At 39.1% G+C, this 23,390-nt stretch overlaps 1 protein-coding gene across 1 annotated transcript in view; it reads right to left on the reverse strand.

Moving 5' to 3' along the window:
• The window catches only part of LOC102169849 (protocadherin-11 X-linked), a 67,631-nt gene extending 44,862 nt beyond the window's left edge, over positions 1-22,769 (reverse strand). The window contains exon 1 of the mRNA XM_018044071.1: positions 22,472-22,769. The gene's annotated coding sequence lies outside the window, so the exon portion shown is untranslated. The remainder of the gene's footprint in view (positions 1-22,471) is intronic.
• Between the last annotated feature and the right edge of the window lie 621 nt (positions 22,770-23,390).

The following is a 23,390-nucleotide window of genomic DNA, read 5'->3' on the forward strand; positions in this document are numbered from 1 at the left end:
CAGAAATTTCAGTTGCATATATTTCTTTTGAAAATCCATCAGAAATACAATCATTTTTGTCTAGAAGAAGATGATTTTAGTTCAAATCTCTAACTTTGTGTAATATTTTTCTAACATTTCTATTTTAAATTACCAAGGATCCAAAATATTTTTTTTCAAATAAAATAATACAGGAAAATATTACAAAATATGGAATAAATCAGAAATAAGCTAATCAAAGTCTGGAGAAGAGCAGGGTTTGAATGAGTACTAAATTGGTGATATAAAGAAACTATAATAAGTTGGACCCAAATGTTTATTTTTTAAAAGATTTTTAATACATATGTAGCTGTGATTTTTGTATAATTTCAGACATTCAATATATTAGAGGAAGAAATAATCCATGCCTGGATGAAACATCTACCAAACAAGAACTGAAATTTTACAACACCACTGCTATCTGGTGGTATTAACAATATAGCCCAATATCAGGAAGACAACCAAAGTTTTACAAAATAGTTTCTTTTCTGTGAACACTAGAATTCTCAAGTAACAAAGAGGTATTGAGTATTATAAAGGAAATACAATTGCTAAGAATTATTAAACATAAATGTATACCTGTCAATATCTAATTTGAAGGCCACCATGTATCACAGATTTTAAAATTGTGTGCCTATATGTTTGTATACTTTTATTTTAGAAACGTGATTCTATTTTTCAAAGGTTCACAGATAACTATAATTTTAAAATGTGTAGTATTTTCCTACTACAATGAGAGTCTACATGGGCAAAATTACACCAGACTAAGCTTATCAATGCTGTGAAAGTGCTGCACTCAATATGTCAGCAAATTTAGAAAACTCAGCAGTGGCCACAGGACTGGAAAAGGTCAGTTTTCATTCCAGTCCCAAGAAAGGCAATGCTAAAGAATGCTCAAACTACCGCACAATTGCACTCATCTCACATGCTAGGAAAGTAATGCTCAAAATTCTCCAAGCCAGGATTCAGCAATACATGAACCATGAACGTCCAGATGTTCAAGCTGGTTTTAGAAAAGGTGGAGGAACCAGAGATCAAATTGCCAACATCTGCTGGATCGTGGAAAAAGCAAGAGAGTTCCAGAAAAACATCTATTTCTGCTTTACTGACTATGCCAAAGGCTTTGACTGTGTGGATCACAATACACTGTGGAAAATTCTGAAAGAGATGGGCATACCAGACCACCTGACCTGCCTCTTGAGAAACCTGTATGCAGGTCAGGAAGCAACAGTTAGAATTGGACATGCAACAACAGACCGGTTCCAAATAGGAAAAGGAGTACATCAAGACTGTATATTGTCACCTTGCTTATTTAACTTATATGCAGAGTACATCATGAGAAATGCTGGGCTGGAAGACGCACAAGCTGGAATCAAAATTCCCAGGAGAAATATCAATAACCTCAAATACGCAGATGACACAACCCTTATGGCAGAAAGTGAAGAAGAACTAAAGAGCCTCTTGATAAAGGTGAAAGAGGAGAGTGAAGAAATTGGCTTAAAGCTCAACATTCAGAAAACTAAGATCATGGCATCTGGTCCCATCACTTCATGGCAAATAGATGGGGAAACAGTGCAAAGAGTGGTTGACTTTATTTTTTTTTGGGGGGGGGTGGCTCCAAAATCACTGCAGATGGCGATTGAAGCCATGAAATTAAAAGATGCTTTTCCTTGGAAGGAAAGTTATGACCAATCTAGATAGCATATGAAAATGCAGAGACACTACTTTGCCAACAAATGTCCATCTAGTCACAGTTATGGTTTTTCCAGTAGTCATGTATGGACGTGAGAGTTGGACTATAAAGAAAGCTGAGTGCCGAAGAACGGATGCTTTTGAACTGTGGCATCACAGAAGACTCTTGAGAGTCCCTTGGACTGCAAGGAGATCCAACCAGTCTATCCTAAAGGAGATCAGTGGGTGTTCATTGGAAGGACTGATGGTGAAGCTGAAACTCTAATACTTTGGCCACCTGATACGAAGAGCTGACTTATTTGAAAAGACCCTGATGTTGGGAAAGTTTAAGGGCAGGAGAAGGGAACGACAGAGGATGAGACGATTAGATGGCATCACCACCTTAATGGACATGAGTTTCTGTAAACTCCAGGAGTTGGTGATGAACAGGGAGGCCTGGCATGCTGCAGTTCATGGGGTTGCAAGGAGTCGGACACGACTGAGCGACTGAACTGAACCGAAGCTTCTTGTTTGTACTTATCAAGTAGAGAAATCTGACGTCATCTGTGTTCTATATTTGCACTGCATTTGCGTCATTATTGCATGACAATAATGGTAATTATTATAAAAAATATCTAAGACAAGATATTTTAACTTTTGACTGATCTTTGTTCAATAACCTTGACTCACAGTTTTCCATTCTGGCTGATAAGCCTTAAGGATATGATTAAAATTTAAGGAATTGCTGTACTGTGTTTGTCTGAAGTAGAAACACAAACTGAGTTATTTGGACAATAGTCTAATGTCTACATAAAAATAAAACAGTAAATTTGAAAAACAATCAGTTACAATAATTGATTGATTCAACTAAATGTGATACTATGAAGATTAATTGTAAGTTCAATTTTCCCTTTGTGGTTCAAGAGAATGTTAGTGATTTAGTTGTTTAATGTTGAGACATTTCATTCTTCTAGTATTTATTCTAGCATTATGTGTAAAGTTTTCAGAACAGAGACTAAAATGGAAGGCTCTTATTTTAACTTGGATAGTTCAAACAAATTCATTTAAAAGCCAGTCCATGTCTGACGTAGGGTGCAGCTTGCTTGGGGCTGGTGCATGGGGATGACCCAGAGAGATGTTGTGGGGAGGGAGGTGGGAGGGGGGTTCATGTTTGGGAACGCATGTAAGAATTAAAGATTTTAAAATTTAAAAAAAATAAAAAATTAAAAAAAAAAAAATAAATAAAATGACCTTAACTATTAAAAAAAATTAAAAAAATAAAAAATAAAAATTACTACATGTCTCTAGATCAAACCGTCAAATTTCAAATACAAACGAAACAAAATACAACAATCTTTGATGACAAAGATCATAAGCCATCTATAATTGTAATTTTCTTAAACTGATTATATAATCTACAACAAAAATGCAATTATCAAGGGATAAACCTTGGTTTTAAATTAGATCAGTAAAGTGAGTGTCCACATTTGTCAGGCTGCAACTGAATTGTTAATGACAGGAGATTTATAGATGGAATATTTCTCCTACAAGGGGCTTCCCTGGTAGCTCAGAGGTTAAAGCATCTGCCTGCAATGTGGGAGATCTGGGTTCGATCCCTGGGTGGGGAAGATCCCCTGCGGAAGGAAATGGCAACCATTCCAGTATTCTTGCCTGGAGAATCCCATGGATGGAGGAGCCTGGTGGGCTACAGTCCACGGGGTCGCAAAGAGTCGGACATGACTGAGCGACTTCACTTTCACTTTCAAGGAAAAAAAATATAATTCGTTTAACTGATGTAGTTTATTATTTCTTCAAGGCATGCTATTCTACAGCCTTAATACAGTTAATAAAGCTGAGAAATTGATACTTGAAACATGTCTAAAAGAAATAAAAATATCCATGTACACAGTCATTATTAATACAGTTAAATGGTATTTCAAAAATGTAGACAATACTCAATACTGATCAATATTCTGAAAAAACATAAATGGGAAAATAATTTAAAAAAGAATAGATATATGTACACGTATAACAGAATTACTTGGCTATACACCTGAAACAAACACATTGTTAGTACAGTATAAAATAAAGTGTTTAAGAAAATATGGGTAAAAATGTACTTCTATTTATCATAGTAGTTAAAAGTTTGATAAAGTAAAAATAAAAATTAAAAAAAATATAACAGCAATAGAAAATGACACCAACATGAAATAATGCTAATAATAACGACTGAGTTATCATCACAAAAAAATAAATAAATAAAAGTCTGGGCTGCAAAGTAAAAAACACCTGAAGTTGATTCCTGACATAGTTGTTTACTATCTGTTTAACTCTGTGCTCAGTTGCTCAATCATTTCTGACTCTGTGCGACCCCACAGACTGTAGCCCACCAGGCTCTTCTGTCTATGGGATTTTCCAAGAATAGTGGAGTGGATTGCCATTTGGAGAAAGTCTCAATTTTCATATTTACCACAGGGATAGAATACACATATATAATAATCATTATCAAATGTGAAAATGATATATATAGTACAAAAATATAGAGATTAGCAAGTGTACAAATATAATAATAGATGTGCACTTGTAATCATCACTTTCTATTAAATGACCATGGATTTTTCAGTTATTGTAAACTTTTTAGTTTTGAGAATCAGCTTTCAAGTAAGCCTTTTCTAGATGAAGAGCTAAGAAAATTTGATCAATAACTATGGAAAATAAAATGCTGTTGTTTGTTCCAAGTGAAAACTCTTCAAACTTTGAAAGAAAAAAGATATAAGCTTAGTTACATAAAATAAAATTTGATTCAAACAAGTATAACTAGAGCAAAATATGAGTAAGGTTTTTGTTTTTTAGACTATTTCGTAACATTTAACCAAAAGTCATTAATTTATGTTTTGAAAAACAGCGTGACCTTTGAAGGTGTGTTTGCTAAGCAAAAGTTTACAACTCTATTCCATTAATCTATTAAAAGCTTAATATGTTAGACATTTTTAGCAGGAGAGCATACACCTTTAAAATAAACAGGGGAATATTTAATTTCCTGTAAATAAGCAAAACATAAGTTTAATAAATTGGATCACTCACAATGTTTATGGAACATTAAAATTTTAATATATTTTTGGTCCAAGGTAACAGGGACATGCTGTTAAAGTCAAGATGACTACAAAACAGTTTTTGTAGTATTTCTTCAAAAAGAATTTTTAGATTCAAGACCGATCTATATTGTGATACAGAAGAGTATTATAGTAAAATTTCAGTCAACTTAAGTTGCAGTATAAAAACTTCATGTAAAAGATATATCTAATTTTCAAGTTGGTAAATTATATAAAATATGTAACATTGTCTTATAAAACATAAGATTTTTTCATAAAATTTGTCAATAAATCAACATATTTAATTTGTTCAAAAAAAGTCACCATTTTTGCTATTTAATACACTCTTGTCTGATATTCACTATTCAAATCTAAAACCAAAATTAGTGGCAACACTTTGGAACATTTTAGGCCTTAGATCATTATACATCTAACTTTTCATTATTAATATAAACCCTTTTCCTATGATAAAAGATATAATATTATATGATACAATGAAAAGCATATCTGCCAGAGAGACCTAACTTCTATTCCAGGCTGTCACTGACTAGCTTTTGTGACATTCTGCAAGTCACTTCAAATGAAATGGGACCTTCTGGAAAAAAGCAAATCTTAAGTAAGTGCAATTCATCACACTTAAACAGTATCTGTGTTTTATTAAGTTACTTATGAAAAGGTGCAGATTATGCACAAAATCCAAAAATTCTAAAAGATGATCTTCCTATACCAAAAAAAAAAAAAAAAAAGAAAGAAAGAAAGAAAAAAACTAGAGATTCAAGGATATTCCATAATGTCTATGAGCTTCCATTTCACAAAAATGTCCCTATTTCTCTAGTTGGAGGCATTAATAATGAGAGCAGAAGGAAAATCCTAACAGCAAACAAGTGAAGAATATTTTCATCAAAACATTGCTGGTTATGAGTTCCCTCAGCATACCATTAACTCCCTCAAGCTTGAGTATCTGTCTCATCACCTTTGCATTATTGTCTGCAGAGAAATGTTAATCTTAACCCAGAGTCTATATCTAGGAAATATCTCCCTTCTCTTTCTTCCTTTATTAAAAAATTTTGATCATTGCATAATCTCCAGGATAAGTTACTTATAACCAGTGACCCAATCTATTTAGCATAGTAAGAAGCTCACTGAATTTGAAGTTAACTCCTAATTTGGTGTGGCTGTAGGCAAGCTATTTAGCTAATTCTGGATGTTGATTCTTTATTTGAAAAAAAAAAGAAAGAAAGACAAAGATGATAAAAATGTCTGTGCCACTTAACTCACAGGGTTGTTTGGAGTGTTAGATGGTTAATGTGAAGTCTTTTGTCAGGAGAAATTCATCAACAAATATCAATTTTATGTAGAGGAACTGTATTTTTAAGGAAACATTACAATGAGGGTAGTGTTTTGTCTTTTATATCCAGTAGCACTTTGGCAGAATATGTGTCATCATTTACACTTTTAAGTCTACTAATTATCTCATGAGATTCATTAAAGAAACTAAACAGGGTTTGCTTCTCTGACAACAAAAGATATTTTTGTAATACCTTCTAATAATCTAGTTCTTCCAAGGGAAAACAAAATGTGATTTCCCAGTGGGTAAAACTATTCACCCCACGTGATTAACTACTATTACAAAAATTTATCTTAAAGAAATGCTTGAATGTAATTCAAATAAAATGAGAAACCTGAAACCTCTCAAAGTTCCAGGTTGCAAGCATTGCCAGGACTTAGAGCAATACACCTTAGTTTATGACATAACATTCTATCTCTAAGAGAGTCCACTGCAGTAATAGATTTTCCTTTTTTTCCTTCCAAATACTCTCCCTCCAGATCTATTATCACAAATAGTGTTATCTTTACAGAGAAAGAAAACTCTTAGGAACTTGGCTGTTGTGTATTTTAAATTGGAAACAAATCCTCATTTCTTTTTGTAAAAAGCCTTATTGGATTTATCCATCCCAAGTACTCTTTTCTTGTTCAATATGATCACATTCTTATTTCCCAGCTTACAATGACAATTGTGTCATTGCATGCTTATGTTATATGTTTGAAATGACTAAAACCAGTGATATCCTAATTGTGCCAAATAAAATTCAATGAGTGCACACTACAACTTTCTAACACAAATTCAAGACTCCTAAAAGATTAAACATAATAAACAATTGTTCCTTTGATTTATAACCTTAATCATATTTGAACCCTCAGTTATATTACATACACTGGCTGATGGAATGAATATTTTTCCAGGGATCATGAGAATAAGGATCTAGTGCAGTCTTTGACATTCAATAAGCATGTGAACTTAAGAGGGAAAAAATCTTGTCTAAGTGGCTTTCCTCATATGTCAAAATGGTTAGTACCTATTTCACAGGACTGTTGTGAGATTCAGATGAGATAAAATTTGTTAAATCCTAAAGTGCAAAAAACAATTTAAATGATAATTTAATCAGTCACATATTTAGAAATCTGGTGTTAATGCCTGTCACATTTACCAAGAGTTGCCATTTCAGGTAATTTCTTTAGATTTACTGCAAAGACTCATGATGCATCTACTTTTGGTTTTGCAAATTTTTTTTTGGTAAATTATTAGTTTTTTCCATAAATGCACTTGTTTCAATTTCTGGAAAAGCTTGTGCTTAGGTGATTTAGTTGCTATCATTAGTGTATGATATAAATAATATAGAAAATATAATTACTTTCTCAAAGAAAATATTAAACTTTATATTATCAGAAAGTCCTCCATTTATTTGAAAGATGATATTTCCTTGAGTTGTTAGTGTCTATCATGGAATCTAATCTTAACTTGGAATTCTAAGTTTTTTCCAGTAAATATAATCAACTCATTTCCTTGGTAATGCTATTACTAACTTCTGCAATTCTGTATTATTAGCAATTACAAGCACTTCAACATTTAATGTATATTATATGACATTATCTACTGGCTGATTGTGTTTAATCTTCACTGACACCTACTTTAAATCTTTATTAAAATTATATGACTTATGATTATAATTTTGTCCAGTGAAACAATATTTTCCTCTAACTTAAAAAATCTCATTTAATTAAGATGTATCCATATTCCCTCTGAAACAGGAAAAAGGAAAACTGGTCTAAAGTTATACAGCTGGATTTGATTACTCTAATCACAAAATTTTGTTTAATATTTTTAGCGTTTCTCATAATTGTTAGATTAGTCCAAGAAATTATCTTATATTTTTATTCTGGTTGTTGTGATCCTGAAGTAGTTTGGTGTTTTACATGAGTCAATTTTATATAATTTTTTAGTTTTAGGACCACTGTAAATTAACTCAATTTTTTCCTTATTCTGTCTTAAGTCTTGACCAGCATATTTTCATACAAGTACAGTAATATCACTACTTTCTATAGTTTCCATCTCTAGCCTTTGAAAATTGAATTTGAAGAAGTCTGTTATTTTTTCTCTTTTTGGGGTCCTGTTTTTTCTTTTTTAATTTAAATTTATTTATTTTAATTGGAGGTTAATTACTTTACAATGTTGTATTGGTTTTGCCATACATCAACATGAATCCACCACTGGTGTACACATTTCTTTTCATCTTTATGTACTTCAGAGTTTCTTCCTTAAAAAAAAAGATATATTTTGCTTGCTATACATGCTTCCTCAGGCACATGGAAACAGTCTGTGCTTAACATTAATAAATAAAAGTAATGAAATCCAAGGCAATTTTGGCAGACATCCAAGTTCATTTAGCACTTACAAAAAGCATTTTAGTCCAGTTGGCCCTTTAGTTCACTGAGATCATGAAGTTGCGCCAAAAAAGCTTTGCTGTTGCTATTAAAGTATCAGAGCTTAGCAAAGACTAATATAGTTTCATTGGGAGGGCGGTAGCTGCTGAATCCCAATGCCACAATTAAGACATGAAGTGACAATTTTTTCATTTGTTTCCCTCACCCTGCCAGAACCACAATTATGCCTAACAAACACAGTCCAAACACTCACAATTTATCTCAATAGCTGTTTTCAACATTGTTTAATTTGACACTGGTTCCATACCAAGATGTACTGCACACAAAGAAATGGAACTAAGAAAATTTCTTAAATGGATTATGAATGAAAAGTTCTCTTGGATTAAATGGCTATTCTGCTGCAATCTATGATAAAAATCTAGGTGTGAAGAAAGCAGCTCCATGGGCTTTGAGCAGAATTTTAGGGGATAGCAATAACTTTACCAAATATCTTTTGTTACTGTTGTTGTTGTTACCTTGAAAAATGTCAGACACAAAAAGAAACTAAAAGTAATGTTTTTGACTTAGGTAAATGAAAATTTTATTAATCATTGTACCCTGGATGCAAGCATAAGTGCTAAGTCGCTTCAGTCATGCCTAAATTTACAATCCCATAGACTGTAGCCCACCAGGCTCCTCTGTCCATGGAATTCTCCAGGCAAGAGTACTGGAGCAGGTTGTCATGCCCTCCTTCAGGGGATCTTCCCAACCCAGGAACTGAACTCACCTCTCTAGCATGCAGGTTCTTTATCACTAGCATTACCTCAGAAGCCTCATTTTATTCTGATATCTGATTAATTAACTGTTATGTTCATTTTAAATATGTCATAAACAAATATCTTCAATGATCTATATCATATTAAATTCAGAATTTTTGGATTTTTGAAAAATTTTTTATATTAGCAAGCTATTGACACTGTGTGGTCAGTGGTTTTCTTTTTGAAAAAAAAAAGTATAACTGTATGTATGTAGTCCTTATAAATAGATTTGACATTATAATGAGCAAGCAACTCTTATTCTGAACTATAGTTTCAACTGATCTAGCTACATCAAAGATTAAGATCAATTTTAATATCCAGGTATAATAAGCATATACCATTTTTAATTTTTATATATTCCATCCTTTGCAAAATAGCTAAATAGAATCTTTTAAATAAACCTGTAAACTTTTGCTTACTTAAATTTGTACATGCTTGTTTACCAGACTAAAAATTAGCCCTTCTTTTTCAATGTGGATTGAGAGGTGATAGCATCCTACATTCCTAGGGAACTTGTTAGAAACGCAGAATTTCAGGCCCCAGCTACAATCTACAGAATCAGAAGGTGCATTTTAACAGGGTTCCCAGATCAAAGGGATGTGCATTAAAATTTGAAAAGCACAGGAATAGAACTTAACTTCTTAGAAACTAGAGTTTAAAATAAATCATCAGCAGTGATGGTGACTGATTAGAAGCTCTATTTCTTGCTCAAGTGTTTAGCTTCTAATATAGCTGCACTGTTATATATATACATATATGTGTGTGTGTGTGTGTGTGTGTATATATATATGCATATATATATATATGTATATTAGCATTGGCCTTATATTCCCATGGGCTTCCCAGGTGGCTCAGCTGGTAAAGAATCTGCCCTCAATGTGGGAGACCTGGGTTCGATCCCTGTCTTGGGAAGATCCCCTGGAGAAGGGAACAGCTATCCACTCTGGTATTCTGGCCTGGATAATTCGATAGACTGTATAGTCCATGGGGTCACAAAGAATCAGACACGACTGAGTGACTTTCACCTTATATTCCCATAACTGTTTACTCTTGTATGCAATTTGAAGGTATTTAGAAGCAATGTAATATTTAATGTATTCCAACTCCTTTCGTCAAATAATCCTTCTTTGCACTCATTAACTTTATAAAATGGAAAGCATATATTGTAACTGTTTTATCTCATGAATGTTAAAACTGAGTTCATGGGCTTAGAAAAGTTGCAGGACAAGGGATGATATAAGAAATGTGGAGCCTGACTGAAGACTATAACGTCGGTCTTAAACTGAGCGATTTTTTCCTGGTGTAAGCAGAAAGAACAATGGAAATTCTGCCTGATGACCATAAAGCAAGCTCTCTATAAAAGTTTTATCCTATTTGTGTGTTTTTGCATGTGTTTATTACCCATTCTTAAGTCTCTGTTTTTTAAAAAAATTCATGCATTCCCACATTTCTTTTTTTAATATAAATTTATTTATTTTAATAGGAGGTTAATTACTTTACAATATGGTATTGATTTTGCCATACATCAACATGAATCTGCCACAGGTATGCACGTGTACCCATATTTCTTTTGAAGAGTTTTGATCCTAGTAAAACTAGCAAGCAAGTATCAAATAACAATTAAGGTATTTTAAATACACAATATGAGGAGTAAGAGAGAAGCCAGCCCAGGCATTTTCAATGAGGTTGCATATTTCACACTAAACTGAAAACCAGGTTCTATCACCTAACACTCTGAGAGTGTTCTCTATTTGATTTCCTTTCCCTCCTTTCTTCCCCTCTGCCACAAAGTAAAATAAAGCAGGGTAAGGTTACTCAGGGGAGAAAAGTACGCTTTGTTTAGCACATTCTGCCTGACCCATACTTACTCCTGCCTGACCCATACTCCAGCCTGAACTTTGCCTGACTCATATTCCTGAAACCTTGTACAAACCCGTGTCCTTGTCTTTTGAAGTAAAATGCTGTCTCAAGAGTCAATAACTGTGAAATGTGAAGATATAGAAACAAAGAATATCTGTTGGGCTAAGGAACTGATAACAATTTAGACTGTAATTCTGCCACATAACAGAATCACCAAACTCCCAGTTCCCTGAAAGATACAGATAAAGGCTTGACACACATTTCTAAGTTGTTTTTACAGGAAGCAGACCCCCTACCACCACCACCCAGATGAAAACTGCTGATCACAAGCACATAGACCCCAAACTGGCTGAAACCAGAAAGCTGATGACGCTTGAAACCTCACCGTAATGCCAATCAGTCCAAGAACTGTCCACCAGCTGATCATGCCCTGCTCCTCGGACACTGGAAAACTCCTCCCTACTCCCTCCAGGGTGAGTCACACGGTCTTCAGGGCATTAGCCCACTGTGCCCTCCTTTGCCTGGCAGAGCAATAAAAGCTACTCTTTTGTTCAGTTCAGTTCAGTTGCTCAGTCGTGTCCGACTCTTTGTGACCCCATGAATCACAGCACGCCAGGCCTCCCTGTCCATCACCAACTCTGGGAGTTCATTCAGAGTCACATCCATCGAGTCAGTGATGCCATCCAGCCATCTCATCCTCTGTCGTCCCCTTCTCCTGCCCCAATGCCTCCCAGCATCAGAGTCTTTTCCAATGAGTCAACACTTCCCATGAGGTGGCCAAAGTACTGGAGCTTCAGCTTTAGCATCATTCCTTCCAAAGAAATCCCAAGGCTGATCTCCTTCAGAATGGACTGGTTGGATCTCCTTGCAGTCCAAGGGACTCTCAAGAGTTTTCTCCAACACCACAGTTCAAAAGCATCAATTCTTTGGCGCTCAGCCTTCTTCACAGTCCAACTCTCACATCCATACATGACCACAGGGAAAACCATAGCCTTGACTAGACGGACCTTAGTCAGCAAAGGAATGTCTCTGCTTTTGAATATACTATCTAGTTTGCTCATAACTTTTCTTCCAAGGAGTAAGCGTCTTTTAATTTCATGGCTGCAGTCACCATCTGCAGTGATTTTGGAGCCCCAAAAAGTAAAGTCTGACACTGTTTCCACTGTTTCCCCATCTACTCTTTTGTACTTCACTTAAAACTCTGTCTCCTTGTTTCTATTTGGCACTGGTGAACAGAGGCCAAGTTTCTACAAAACTCCCTTACACACAATCTTGACATGAGCTGCAAGATCATGCAACAGACCAAAGTTTAGAAAATTCACTTACGAATTTTCCCAAATTATATTTAAACATTCAGGAAAATGTACATTTAAGTCCTTAGGTAAATATGCATTTATAAAAACAAAAACATTCTTTGGGGTATGTATATGTCTTGCCATCTTAAGTAAATGGGCTTTTCAAGTAATTTTAAAAGAGTTAAAATTTATACACTTTAATGCATAGATACTTTAGTCTATTCACTTTGCCTTCATGTCAAGACTACATTTTGCATGTTTTATAACATAATATGCACAACAGAAGTGTTTTTAATAATCTAAGTTCAAAAATAAAGTGTAGAAAATATACCATTTTCTATGTCTAAGTCAGATTGGGAAATTTTCCAGCTTAATAAAGCCAAAGAAATAAACAAACAAATCCTGGATATTTTTAACTTTCTGATAAGGTACAAAACTATTATGGCATTTGAGCAAAGGAGGGAACAGGCAAGGTTGCAGAGTAAACTAAAGAATGTTATCCCCTAATACCTCATATGAGCTCCTGTTACACTCATGTTACATTTCTGAGCCTTAGTTTTCTTGTCTGTGAAATTAAGGAGTTGGATTAAATGATCTTTCTGGCCCCTTCGAGTTTCAGAGTTTATGAAACCTGGGCCATTCTTGGCATACTGTAACGTGCCACTTGACACTCAGTATTTGTTAAATTTAATATGACTATATGTTACATTTTTGTTGGTGGTGCTTACTGTGCCCAATCAAAATATAAGCTTCTCAAAGGAGATACTGCCTTAAACTTCTTTAAGAATTCCCTTTCTTAACCCAGTCCAACCACTGCATTTAAAATTTGCAGTGCTGAACAAGCAATAGATTTTTAGATATTGAGGGCTAATGAATCCAGGTACTGAAACTGGAAATACCTGTAGAGCCACATGATAAGGACAGAATACATGGTAGAGCTTTCTGTAAAACATCATATACATTTTTTCCTTCATTGGAAAGGGCCTTGAGATAATGTAAAATTTCTCCAAGTTACTTTTGGGAAAACTGTATTCCAGGGAGATGAAGTTATTTGCCTAAGATCACTCTCTGGATACCAACAAAATATCAATCTTAAAATATATTGTGTTCACACAATTTAAATAAAACTTTTGCTCTCATTTCCTATACCAAAAATCGCAGGATGAAGGAGTTCATAATCCTGAAGGCAACAGAAGATGGTTTGCACATCAGGAGCTTAGTGTCCTTCAGTTAAAATGATATAAACCTACACACAATTTATTCCTAAAGATATTTTGCTTCAAAGATGGCATATCAGAACAGAGTCAGTATTTACAAATCACTGCCAAACAGTCTGTAAAACAAATCACATATAAAATATAAATGTGTTTCAAGAAAAATGAATTAGGCGATAAGACTAAATATTTTCCACATTCAGTTCAGTTCAGTCACTCAGTCGTGTCCGACTCTTTGCGACCCCATGAATCGCAGCACGCCAGGCCTCCCTGTCCATCACCATCTCCCAGAGTTCACTCAGAGTCATGTCCATCGAGTCAGTGATGCCATCCAGCCATCTCATCCTCTGTCGTCCCCTTCTCCTCCTGCCCACAATCCCTCCCAGAATCAGAGTCTTTTCCAGTGAGTCAACTCTTTGCATGAGGTGGCCAAAGGACTGGAGCTTCAGCTTTAGCATCATTCCTTCCAAAGAAATCCCAGGGCTGATCTCCTTCAGAGTGGACTGGTTGGATCCCCTTGCAGTCCAAGGGACTCTCAAGAGTCTTCTCCAACACCACAGTTCAAAATTAGGTAAGCTTAAACTTTACGGAGTGTCATTTTGATGGGTCATATTTTGAATTATTCTTATAAATAAAATAGAGAAAGTATATGAGAATATATGAACATATACTGTTAAATTTCTATAGTCTTAACATCTTATATAGTTTTTACAGGGTTAGTGCACAAAGACTTAAAAGAGGAGGAGAATATGACACAAGTAGACAGTTAATCGACAGGCTTAGTTAGATATATTCAAATATACTTTGAAATTTTTATTTTTTAATCCAAGAAGTATTCTTTTTTTTTAACATTCAGAACTTTGAGGAAATATATTCAAAATAAATGAGTGGCAAGGCAGGGTATTGGCAAAAGCCCTCGCTTGGAAACCAGAAGCCCTATATAAACTTCCCCTCTTGCTACCTGGAAAGCCTTAGATAGGATTTCATTTGTTTGACCTTCAGTTTCCCCGTTGAAAAAATAGGTACAACCATGTTTTTTCTACTTAAAAGATTTTTATGAGACTAAAATGATATACTTTTTAAATTATATAAAATACTATATAAATTAAATTAAGGGAATGAATTGAAACGAAAAGGTACCTGAAATTTTAATGTTTTGTTTACATTTCATATGATGACAATAAATGAATTATAAAAATCAGTAATATCTCCATTTGCATTCTAATCAATTGAAAATTTTAAAAGAAATGAATTTTCATCTAGTTTAATTCAAATCCATCAGGAAATTAGTTTTATTATTGTGCTAGAAGATAGGTTAGATTAATAAAGTAACTTTTAGAGAAGAGAGAAAAATCCTCTCCCAGATTTTATTCTCTTCTTTCCTCTTTCCTCTTTTTGGAGGAAGAAAATTTGGGAGTAGTTTTTCCAAATGTACGTATTCAAGATGAGCAGATTAGGTGGAAAAAAAAACATTCTTTCAGATCTGGGATGAAAATGACAACTATAGCTATCCTCACTTTAAATTTCAAAATTTATTATACTGATTTGACACTTAACACATTAAAGACAATTAAAAGGACAGTTTAAATCCTTGATCAGTTGAGGGTGTTTAAACTGCAAAAGATAATAGAAGCATTTAGGATTTTTGCCAAGTCACGCTTCTAATTCAAAAACCATAATTGAAAAAAGACTCTTTATTCAATTTGTTTTCACTGTTTGCTAATGAGAATGCAGTCTTTCTACAGATATAACCAAATCTCAAGACACTTTTCACCCTAAAATAGCTTTCTTCATGTGATAAATCTGTGCTTTACAATTAATGTTGTATAGAGCATAAATCTTGAGGGACCTTGGCAGACAGGTCATTTGATATTTTTTCTTAACAAAAGATGACTATATTTCAAAATGAACTTCTATTGAAAAATAACACCTTTTCAAACAGCATTAGATTAACTTAAACAATGCAAGCCAGTCTAGAATATCAAGGCATCTTCATTCTAGATACTGAATGATCAATAAAATCTTCCAATAATAGAACTCTGTTCAGACAATGACATATAATTTGAAATGTTATAAAGTCAATCTAATTAAATGTACTTATAAATTTTATTTTTCCCAAAGGTAAAATTTACATATGCCATTGATGGAAGAATGTGTCATCTATTTCTATGGCATACTCTTTCTTAACTCCCCAATTCCCAATGATGCTGAGCCAACCTCAGTACATGGAGAGGTATGGACAATTTGAGAATTGCCCATTTCCCTCATACACAAAAATATCTTTTTACCAACACTTAAAAAGCAAGGGTTCCTTTGCCTCTGAAGAGGCAAACCTGTTGTTGAGAAAAACCTGTCTGAGGAGGATGGCCTCTCAAAATACTTAAATCTGAGACACTATGACAATTCCATAAAGCAAAAAGGAGGAGGAATAAAACAGAAAGAAACTTTCACTGAAAATATAAATAGAATGACCCATGGGAAGAGGACACACCAGAAAGAATGGGATGCGGAGAAACAGTTTCAGAGTGTGTGATGAGAAATTCAGAAAAGTTGTAATTACTCCCCAAAGTACAATGTTTAAATCCCTTGTTGTAACCAAAGGAAAACAGACATTTGCAGGCATTATATATATAATGGTTGATAGTTTATTGTGTGGATCACAATAAACTGTGGAAGATTCTGAAAGAGATGGGAATACCAGACCACCTGACCTGCCTCCTGAGAAATCTGTATGCAGGTCAGGAAGCAATAGTTAGAACTGGACATGAAACAACAGACTGGTTCCAAAAAGGAAAAGGAGTATGTCAAGGCTGTATATCGTCACCCTGCTTATTTAACTTCTATGCAGAGTACATCATGAGAAACGCTGGGCTGGAAGAAGCACAAGCTAGAATCAAGATTGCCAGGAGAAATATCAATAACCTCAGATATGCAGGTGACATCACCCTTATGGCAGAAACTAAAGAAGAACTAAAGTGATGAAAGTGAAAGAAGAGAGTGAAAAAGTTGGCCTAAAGCTCAACATTCAACAAAACTAAGATCATGGCATCCAGTCCCAACACTTCATGGGAAATAGATGGGGAAACAGTGCAAACCGTGGCTGATTTTATTTTTCTGGGCTCCAAAATCACTGTAGATGGTGATTGAAGCCATGAAATTAAAAGACGCTTACTCCTTGGAAGACAAGTTATGACCAACCTAGATAGCAAAAAGCAGAGACATTACTTTGTCAACAAAGGTCCGTCTAGTCAAGGCTATGGTTTTTCCAGTAGTCATGTATGGATGTGAGAGTTGGACTGTGAAGAAAGCTGAGCGCTGAAGAATTGATGCTTTTGAACTGTGGTGTTGGAGAAGACTCTTGAGAGTCCCTTAGACTGCAAGAAGATCCAACCAGCCCATCCTAAAGGAGATCAGTCCTGGGTGTTCATTGGAAGGACTGATGTTGAAGCTGAAACTCCAATACTTTGGCTTCCTGATGCGGAGAGCTCATTCATTTGAAAAGACCCTGATGCTGGGAAAGATTGAGGGCAGAAGGAGAAGGGGACAACACAGGATGACATGGTTGGATGGCATCACCGACACAATGGACATGGGTTTGGGTGGACTCGGGGAGTTGGTGATGGACAGGGAGGCCCGGGGTACTGTGGTTCATGGGGTCTCAAAGAGTCGGACACTACTGAGCGACTGAACTGAATTGAACTGAATGGTTGACAGAGAAACAGCTGAAGCTGCTAAGGGTGGGAGAAATGATACAGGACACGGAGATGATGCAAGGAGGTGTGTGGAAAATGGAGTGCAGTGGGCTTTATAAATGTGCTTGCAAGTTGCTGAAGGAGTTTACTCTGATGGTAGAAGATGGGAAATTTGGAAGGCTTGGTGGGGAAGGTGAGATGACACTAAAGATAAAACTATAGAGATGATTAGGACTAAAGAGAAATTCTCTTTCAGCAAGTAGCATTCATTTATTTCTTAGTTCTACTGATTTACCTTGTGTGGTGCGTGTGTTTAGGCCCTCTTCAAAATTTGTCCTCTTTCCTGGATATGACAGTATCTTCTTAACTTATTTACCTTCACTCTCTATTCCAATATCTTAGTTTACTCAAATACACATTTAAAGACATTGAAAAACAAGAAAAATATTTCTATTGTGTGCCATCTATTGCCCATTTTTTTCATCCTGTTTTGTTGTTGTTAATATACCTACTTTAAAAATCTTTAAAGTGGCCTTTGCCTACAAAATACACACACAACTGCTAACTCCACAGTGGGACATCAACCCCACCACCACCACCACCACCTTACTTAGTCTGTATCAGGCTCTTTCAAGTCCACTTTTTGACTAATCACTGCTTAGGAATGCCTATTTTTCAAAGCCAAAGAGACATCTTCTTTATGAATCTTTTCTCAACCTCTTAGCAAAAATTAATTCCTCCCTCGATTATGTTCAATTAGAGCATTAATCACATTGTATTATAAATTCGTCAGTCTCCTGGCTCACAGAGACCCCGGGTACCCTTCCACATGCAAGAGCGTGTATTTGTATTCTTGGAGCCTACCACATTGTCAGGCACAGTAGGTTTGCAGATTCTTTGGTGAATAAGTAAACATATTACTGCTGCTACGTCACTTCAGTCGTGTCCGTCTCTGTGCGACCCCAGAGACAGCAGCCCCCCCAGGCTCCCCTGTCCCTGGGATTCTCCAGGCAAGAACACTGGAGTGGGTTGCCATTTCCTTCTCCAATGCATGAAAGTGAAAAGTGAAAGGGAAGTCACTCATTACACCTCTTTTAAAATACATGAAACAAGATTATTGAAGAAAATTAGATTTCAAAATTTCATCCCCTGAATAATTCCCCTTCCCACTAATAGAAAATGTGGCAGCTATACATATTTTGTCAATTTAGTTTAAAGCCAGTGGCTTCTATAAAGTCTCCTTGTCTGGGAGCCTCCCCTCCCTTCCCCAAGAACCTTATAAATCCTGGCTAAAGGCTGTTATGGACTGCTTGCACAAAGAAAAGGAGAATTTTCTGCTTTCTAAATCCCTTACCAGACTTCTCCCTGCCACCAGCAGTCTGGGAGCTCTCTATCAGGAGTTTCTATCTTGCAAAGAACATGAGGTGTTGAATAGCAAGAGAAGAAATAACGTGTGCACTGCAATTCCTTCTGCCAGGACTCCCAGCCGCCGAAACCCAGCACCGTTTGGACATCCATTAGAACTGCATTCAGGTGATTTTTTTTTAAGGGGGGCTACTTTCAACCCTAAGCAAATTATTGAACCCTAGAAAATGAATGCACTTTTATGCTTGGTCTGAGTTTTCTTTCCATTCCTGTATTTCAAACGCATAGGAACTTATTTCCTGCTTTGCTGATATATAAAACCCTAGACATAAAAAACGGAAGAATTCTCTGCTTCTGCTCCCTTTTCCCCAAAATCCCCTACCTACCTCCAAACCAAAATACAGTCAGTAGGTAAGCTTTTTATTGCGATCCCCTCTGAGGGTAATTTCCTTGGAAAGGAAGCTCAGTTCTGAGGCCCAGATGTCTCCACACACCCTGTCTCCGCCCCTCCTTCTTGCCCTGTACAGCCTTCTCCAAGGGCGCGCTGCGGTCCTTCTCCCAGAGCTAAAGAAAGAATTGTCCGCAATCAGGGAAAACTGATTAGCCTCCAATTCCGGGAAGCAGGGGTTTGCTCCGTAAAAGGAGAAGAGCAAACTCAGTAAGGAAGGCGCAGCGGGCTTCCGTCTTGTAAAACCCCATTCCTGAACGTTCCCAATTTGGCGCTCCGGCCTCTGGAAGTGACTGCGCAGCCTTATAATAAAGAGGACGGTGGCCTCTCCCCTGCGGCAGCAGCCGTCAGAGCCTTTCCGCAACTTCCGATCTCCAGTCCCTTCTTTCACTGAAAGGGGACCCTCCACACAGTGCAAGCCCGCCTCCGATCGCCCTCCTTCCCCATCGCACCGTTTCACTGGGAATAAGACCCTCTTCGCCTTCTAGGGGGCTTGCTCTGTTGAAGGCAAAGAGCCACACGATTTTAAGGATGCCAGTCTTCATATCACCCGGGGAGGACAGATGACAGTGGGAATTTAATACTGGTAACTGTTATTATTTCATCTTTAAAACTTGCCCTCCAGAACGAAGCTAAATAAGTGGATTCACGTTGAATAGTGAAAGTGCCAGCTGAAAAGGAGCGGGGTCGTTGGGTGGGGGTCGTGGGGAACAGGGAAGCGGAGGGAAGGAGTGCAGAAAGACCCTAAATCTGTATCAGGTTCCGGGGTTCAAAACCCGCCCTGGCCCGGGCTGCAGCACCCCCGGCCCCCCGCCCCCGGCGCCTCGGCGCGCCTCCGGGGAGCGAGGGAGCGGGAAGGAGGGGCGGAGAGCGAGAGCGCCGGAAGGAGGCGAGGGAAGCGAGGGCGGCTGCGCACGGGGCGCGCGCGGGCCGGCCGCTCCTCCGCCTCCCCGCGGCCCGCGGAGCCGCTCGGGGGCTGACGTCACCGCCGGGAGGAGGGGCGGCCCGTGCCGAGGCGACTGGAGAGCGGGATGCTCGGGCCTCGCTGGCGCAGGCGCTCCCTCGCCGCCGGGCCGGCGCAGCGCGGCGGCGACCGGATTCAGCCCGCGTGAGCTGAGCGCGGCAATTCTTAATTTAGCGGAGGGCGGAAGGTATCTTTAGACCTTAGCGCGTCCATCTCTGGGTTCATTCGTCAGAACCGCCCGCACGCCGTCCGCGCTTTCCTCTGATGAACCAGACAAAGGCAAGAAAGGGGGAAACAGGTACAAATACTATTACTTCGACTTGCTTTCAAATGCCCCCCACCCCCAGCGAAAGGTCAGCTCTGAGGCTGAGCTTTCCTGCCATGATTGTTTGAAACAAGATTGAGAGTGGAATTCTATCTAAGTTCACCAAGTTCAGAAGGTGCCCGCCAGTATCTTTTTTTTTTAAAGTCACACCTGTTTTAACCTTTTATGGGACGGGAGGGAGTCGCTTTAGCGTAAAGCGACGCCACCTTGTCCGGTGTTTTGCTCACTGTTCAGTATCCTCAGGTTGTTTCCTTGTTGCAATGTTGAGAGCACCAAAGCAGCTCCCCCAACACCATCGCCCCCTCCCATTATTTCCTGTCCGCCTCACGGTCTATCCCGACGTTTAAAGACTTTCTTCCACACACTCTCCTTCGCACAGAAACGGTTCCTATGTGAGGTTTAAACCCAACCTGACGATGTTTCCACGCAAAGACTCGCTTTTGTTTGGCTCTCCCAGTTTCATTTTGTTTCTTCTTTTGTCCTCGCCTCTCTTCTCTCCAGTCTTTCGCTTTGTGCATTTGTGCCGCAGTGGCGCAAGTTTCGATTCCCAGCCCCCAGCCAACATTTTTGGAAAGGTACCCCGCTGGGAGACTCCACGGCAAGCCCTCAGACGCGCCGGCACACGCACTCCACACGCGCACTCCTGCGCCCCGCAACCCAAAGGCAGCCAAAGCAGTGAAGCGCGGAAGAGGCCATTTGCAGTTGAGCGCCATAAATCTTTCCTTAGGGAAGGAAAGGAAGTGGCTGACGCTATACACCCTTCAAAAGGGCCACCTCCCCCCTTTATTTTTTGCAAGGGGCGGATGTCAATTTGAGGCTAAGAGCGCACTTTCAAGTCGTGTTTCCAATCGAGGGCAGACTGCCGCTCCGCTCTTCTAAGTCTCTGAAGAAAAGACTCATTTGCGGCTATGCCTTTTTAAAAAGTCACCTTTTCTGATGACTCTCTTAAGAGGCATTCATTTTCGCGAAACGGGACTGTTTAATGGCTACGCGCTTTAAAAATTAATTCCTTTGTGGACACATAAACTGTTTATCGGGCCTATCTTAGTCAACGTCATTCACTTATGGGATAGCTAAGCGGGTTTTGGCTAAGGGCTGAAAAGTCATTTATTTTGGAGAAAGAGCAGTCCTTTTATGTTTGGCTAAGCTCCTAGAAAAAGCCTTTTTTTTTTTTTCCTTTCTTTTCTTTTTTTTTTTTTTTTATTTTTTATGAGACTATGATGCCGGCTTTCGGCTACGAGACTGTAAGACGTTCCTTTGAAAAAAAAAAAAAAAAGCTAGGCAGAATTTTCCACACCTACCATCTCCATATCCAGCAGGTGCTGACTGAGCACGGGCCCTGAAGTAGGGCGGGAAGGAAGCGCGGGGAGGCGAGGGGCAGGCGAAATTGCACGGGAGACCCTGAGCGCCCCGTGGCGCGCTGCGACCTCCTCTCTGCGCCAACGGTCGGGTCCCCAAGGACTAGGGCCAACCTGGCAAGGATCCGGCCCTGGAGCCCCCAGAGGTGGGAGCGCAGCGGTGCCAGACCGCGGGCGAGGTCCGGAGCGGGCTCCGGGCTTTGCCGCTCGGTTCAGACCGCTCCTCCTGGCTAACCCGAGAATCCGGAGTGTGAGCTTTTCTCAGTCCCTGCCCCAATCTTAAGAGTTTGTCTCAGCTTCGGTGAAGCTGTATCCGTTAAAGCGAAAGACCTTTTCGCACGGCCAATGTCGGGCAAATTCACGCGCGGACACTTTTCTGACAGAAGTGTTTTCTTAAAGTAACCAAGGCAAGCCGACTGGTGGCTATGCCAAAAAGAGATTCTAGCTGCGCTCACCTCCGGGGTTTGCTCTTATCTCCAGGGAAGAGATGGGGGAAGGGGGGAGGGAGGACGCGGGAAGAGTTTCTGAAACCACTCTGGGGTCCTATTCAAGACCCTGAGAGCAGGCTGCTGGAAGCCTCCGCGCACTAAGTGCGGGACTCAGCCTTCACACGCCACACTCTGTTCTGGCCGCGGGACCGGATCCTTACCTTGTTGTCAACGCCACTAGAGTAGAAATGAGGTGGTAGGTAAACAAAAAAAAACCTTCTGCTCGCTCCACGGAGACTGCGATCGCTGTAGCGGGGCTCTGCCGCCACAGCTCGCAGTCCGCGGAGCAGCTGGAGTCTCAAAGGCTTCCTTTTAGGCTGCTTGGACCGCCCGGGCTGCCTGGGGTCGCCTGGGCTGTCTGTGACGCCGCTGCCGCTGCCACTCTAGGCACTGTTTCCGCTGGCTTTCTGCTTTGCCGCGCGGGTCGCTGCGTGCAGCTCAAGCTCACGGCTCCTCCTGTTCGCCGACTGCAAGGAGCCGGGGCCGCGCCAGCCCTTTTCAATGGCGAGGGGGAGGGACTCGATAGAGGGGGAGAAGGGGGAAGGAAGGGGGGTGAGCGAGTGGAAGGCGGGCGGGGGGGGGAGAAGTGAACCAGTGCCCTGGCCGCCTGCTGGGAGGGGATGGCGCAGCACCAACTGCTGGGTACCCCCCTCCGGTTCCCACTCCTTACACCCCACATCCCCCACCGCTTCGGGGGAGGCCCCTCCCGGCTGACGGGGAACCTGGAAAGAAGGGCGGGGGCGAGATGGAGGTAGGCTTAGGAAGTTACTGTTCGCCGCCCCAAGCAGGCGGCAGAAAGCGTTCTGGCTGCACCCTCGCGTTCGGGACCCGCTGCTGGAAAAAACGCGCCGCTTTCCGGCTTCCCGCTTTGCTGAGCGAAACCGAGGGCACGTTCCGCTCCGCTCGGTACTCCGCTCGCTGCTCTCTTTGGCGTCCCTTTAAGTTGAACTCATTCGCATTATCTTACAGAAGTTTTATTTTTCTTGTTATGTGTGCTTTTCTCGCGATCCCGCTGACCACCCTCAGTCCCACTAGAGAACGAGCATCTAGCAGCACCATTTTCTCATACAAAGGATACTT

This window comes from Capra hircus (genome assembly GCF_001704415.2).
Source record: "Capra hircus breed San Clemente chromosome X unlocalized genomic scaffold, ASM170441v1, whole genome shotgun sequence".
NCBI lineage: Eukaryota > Metazoa > Chordata > Mammalia > Artiodactyla > Bovidae > Capra > Capra hircus.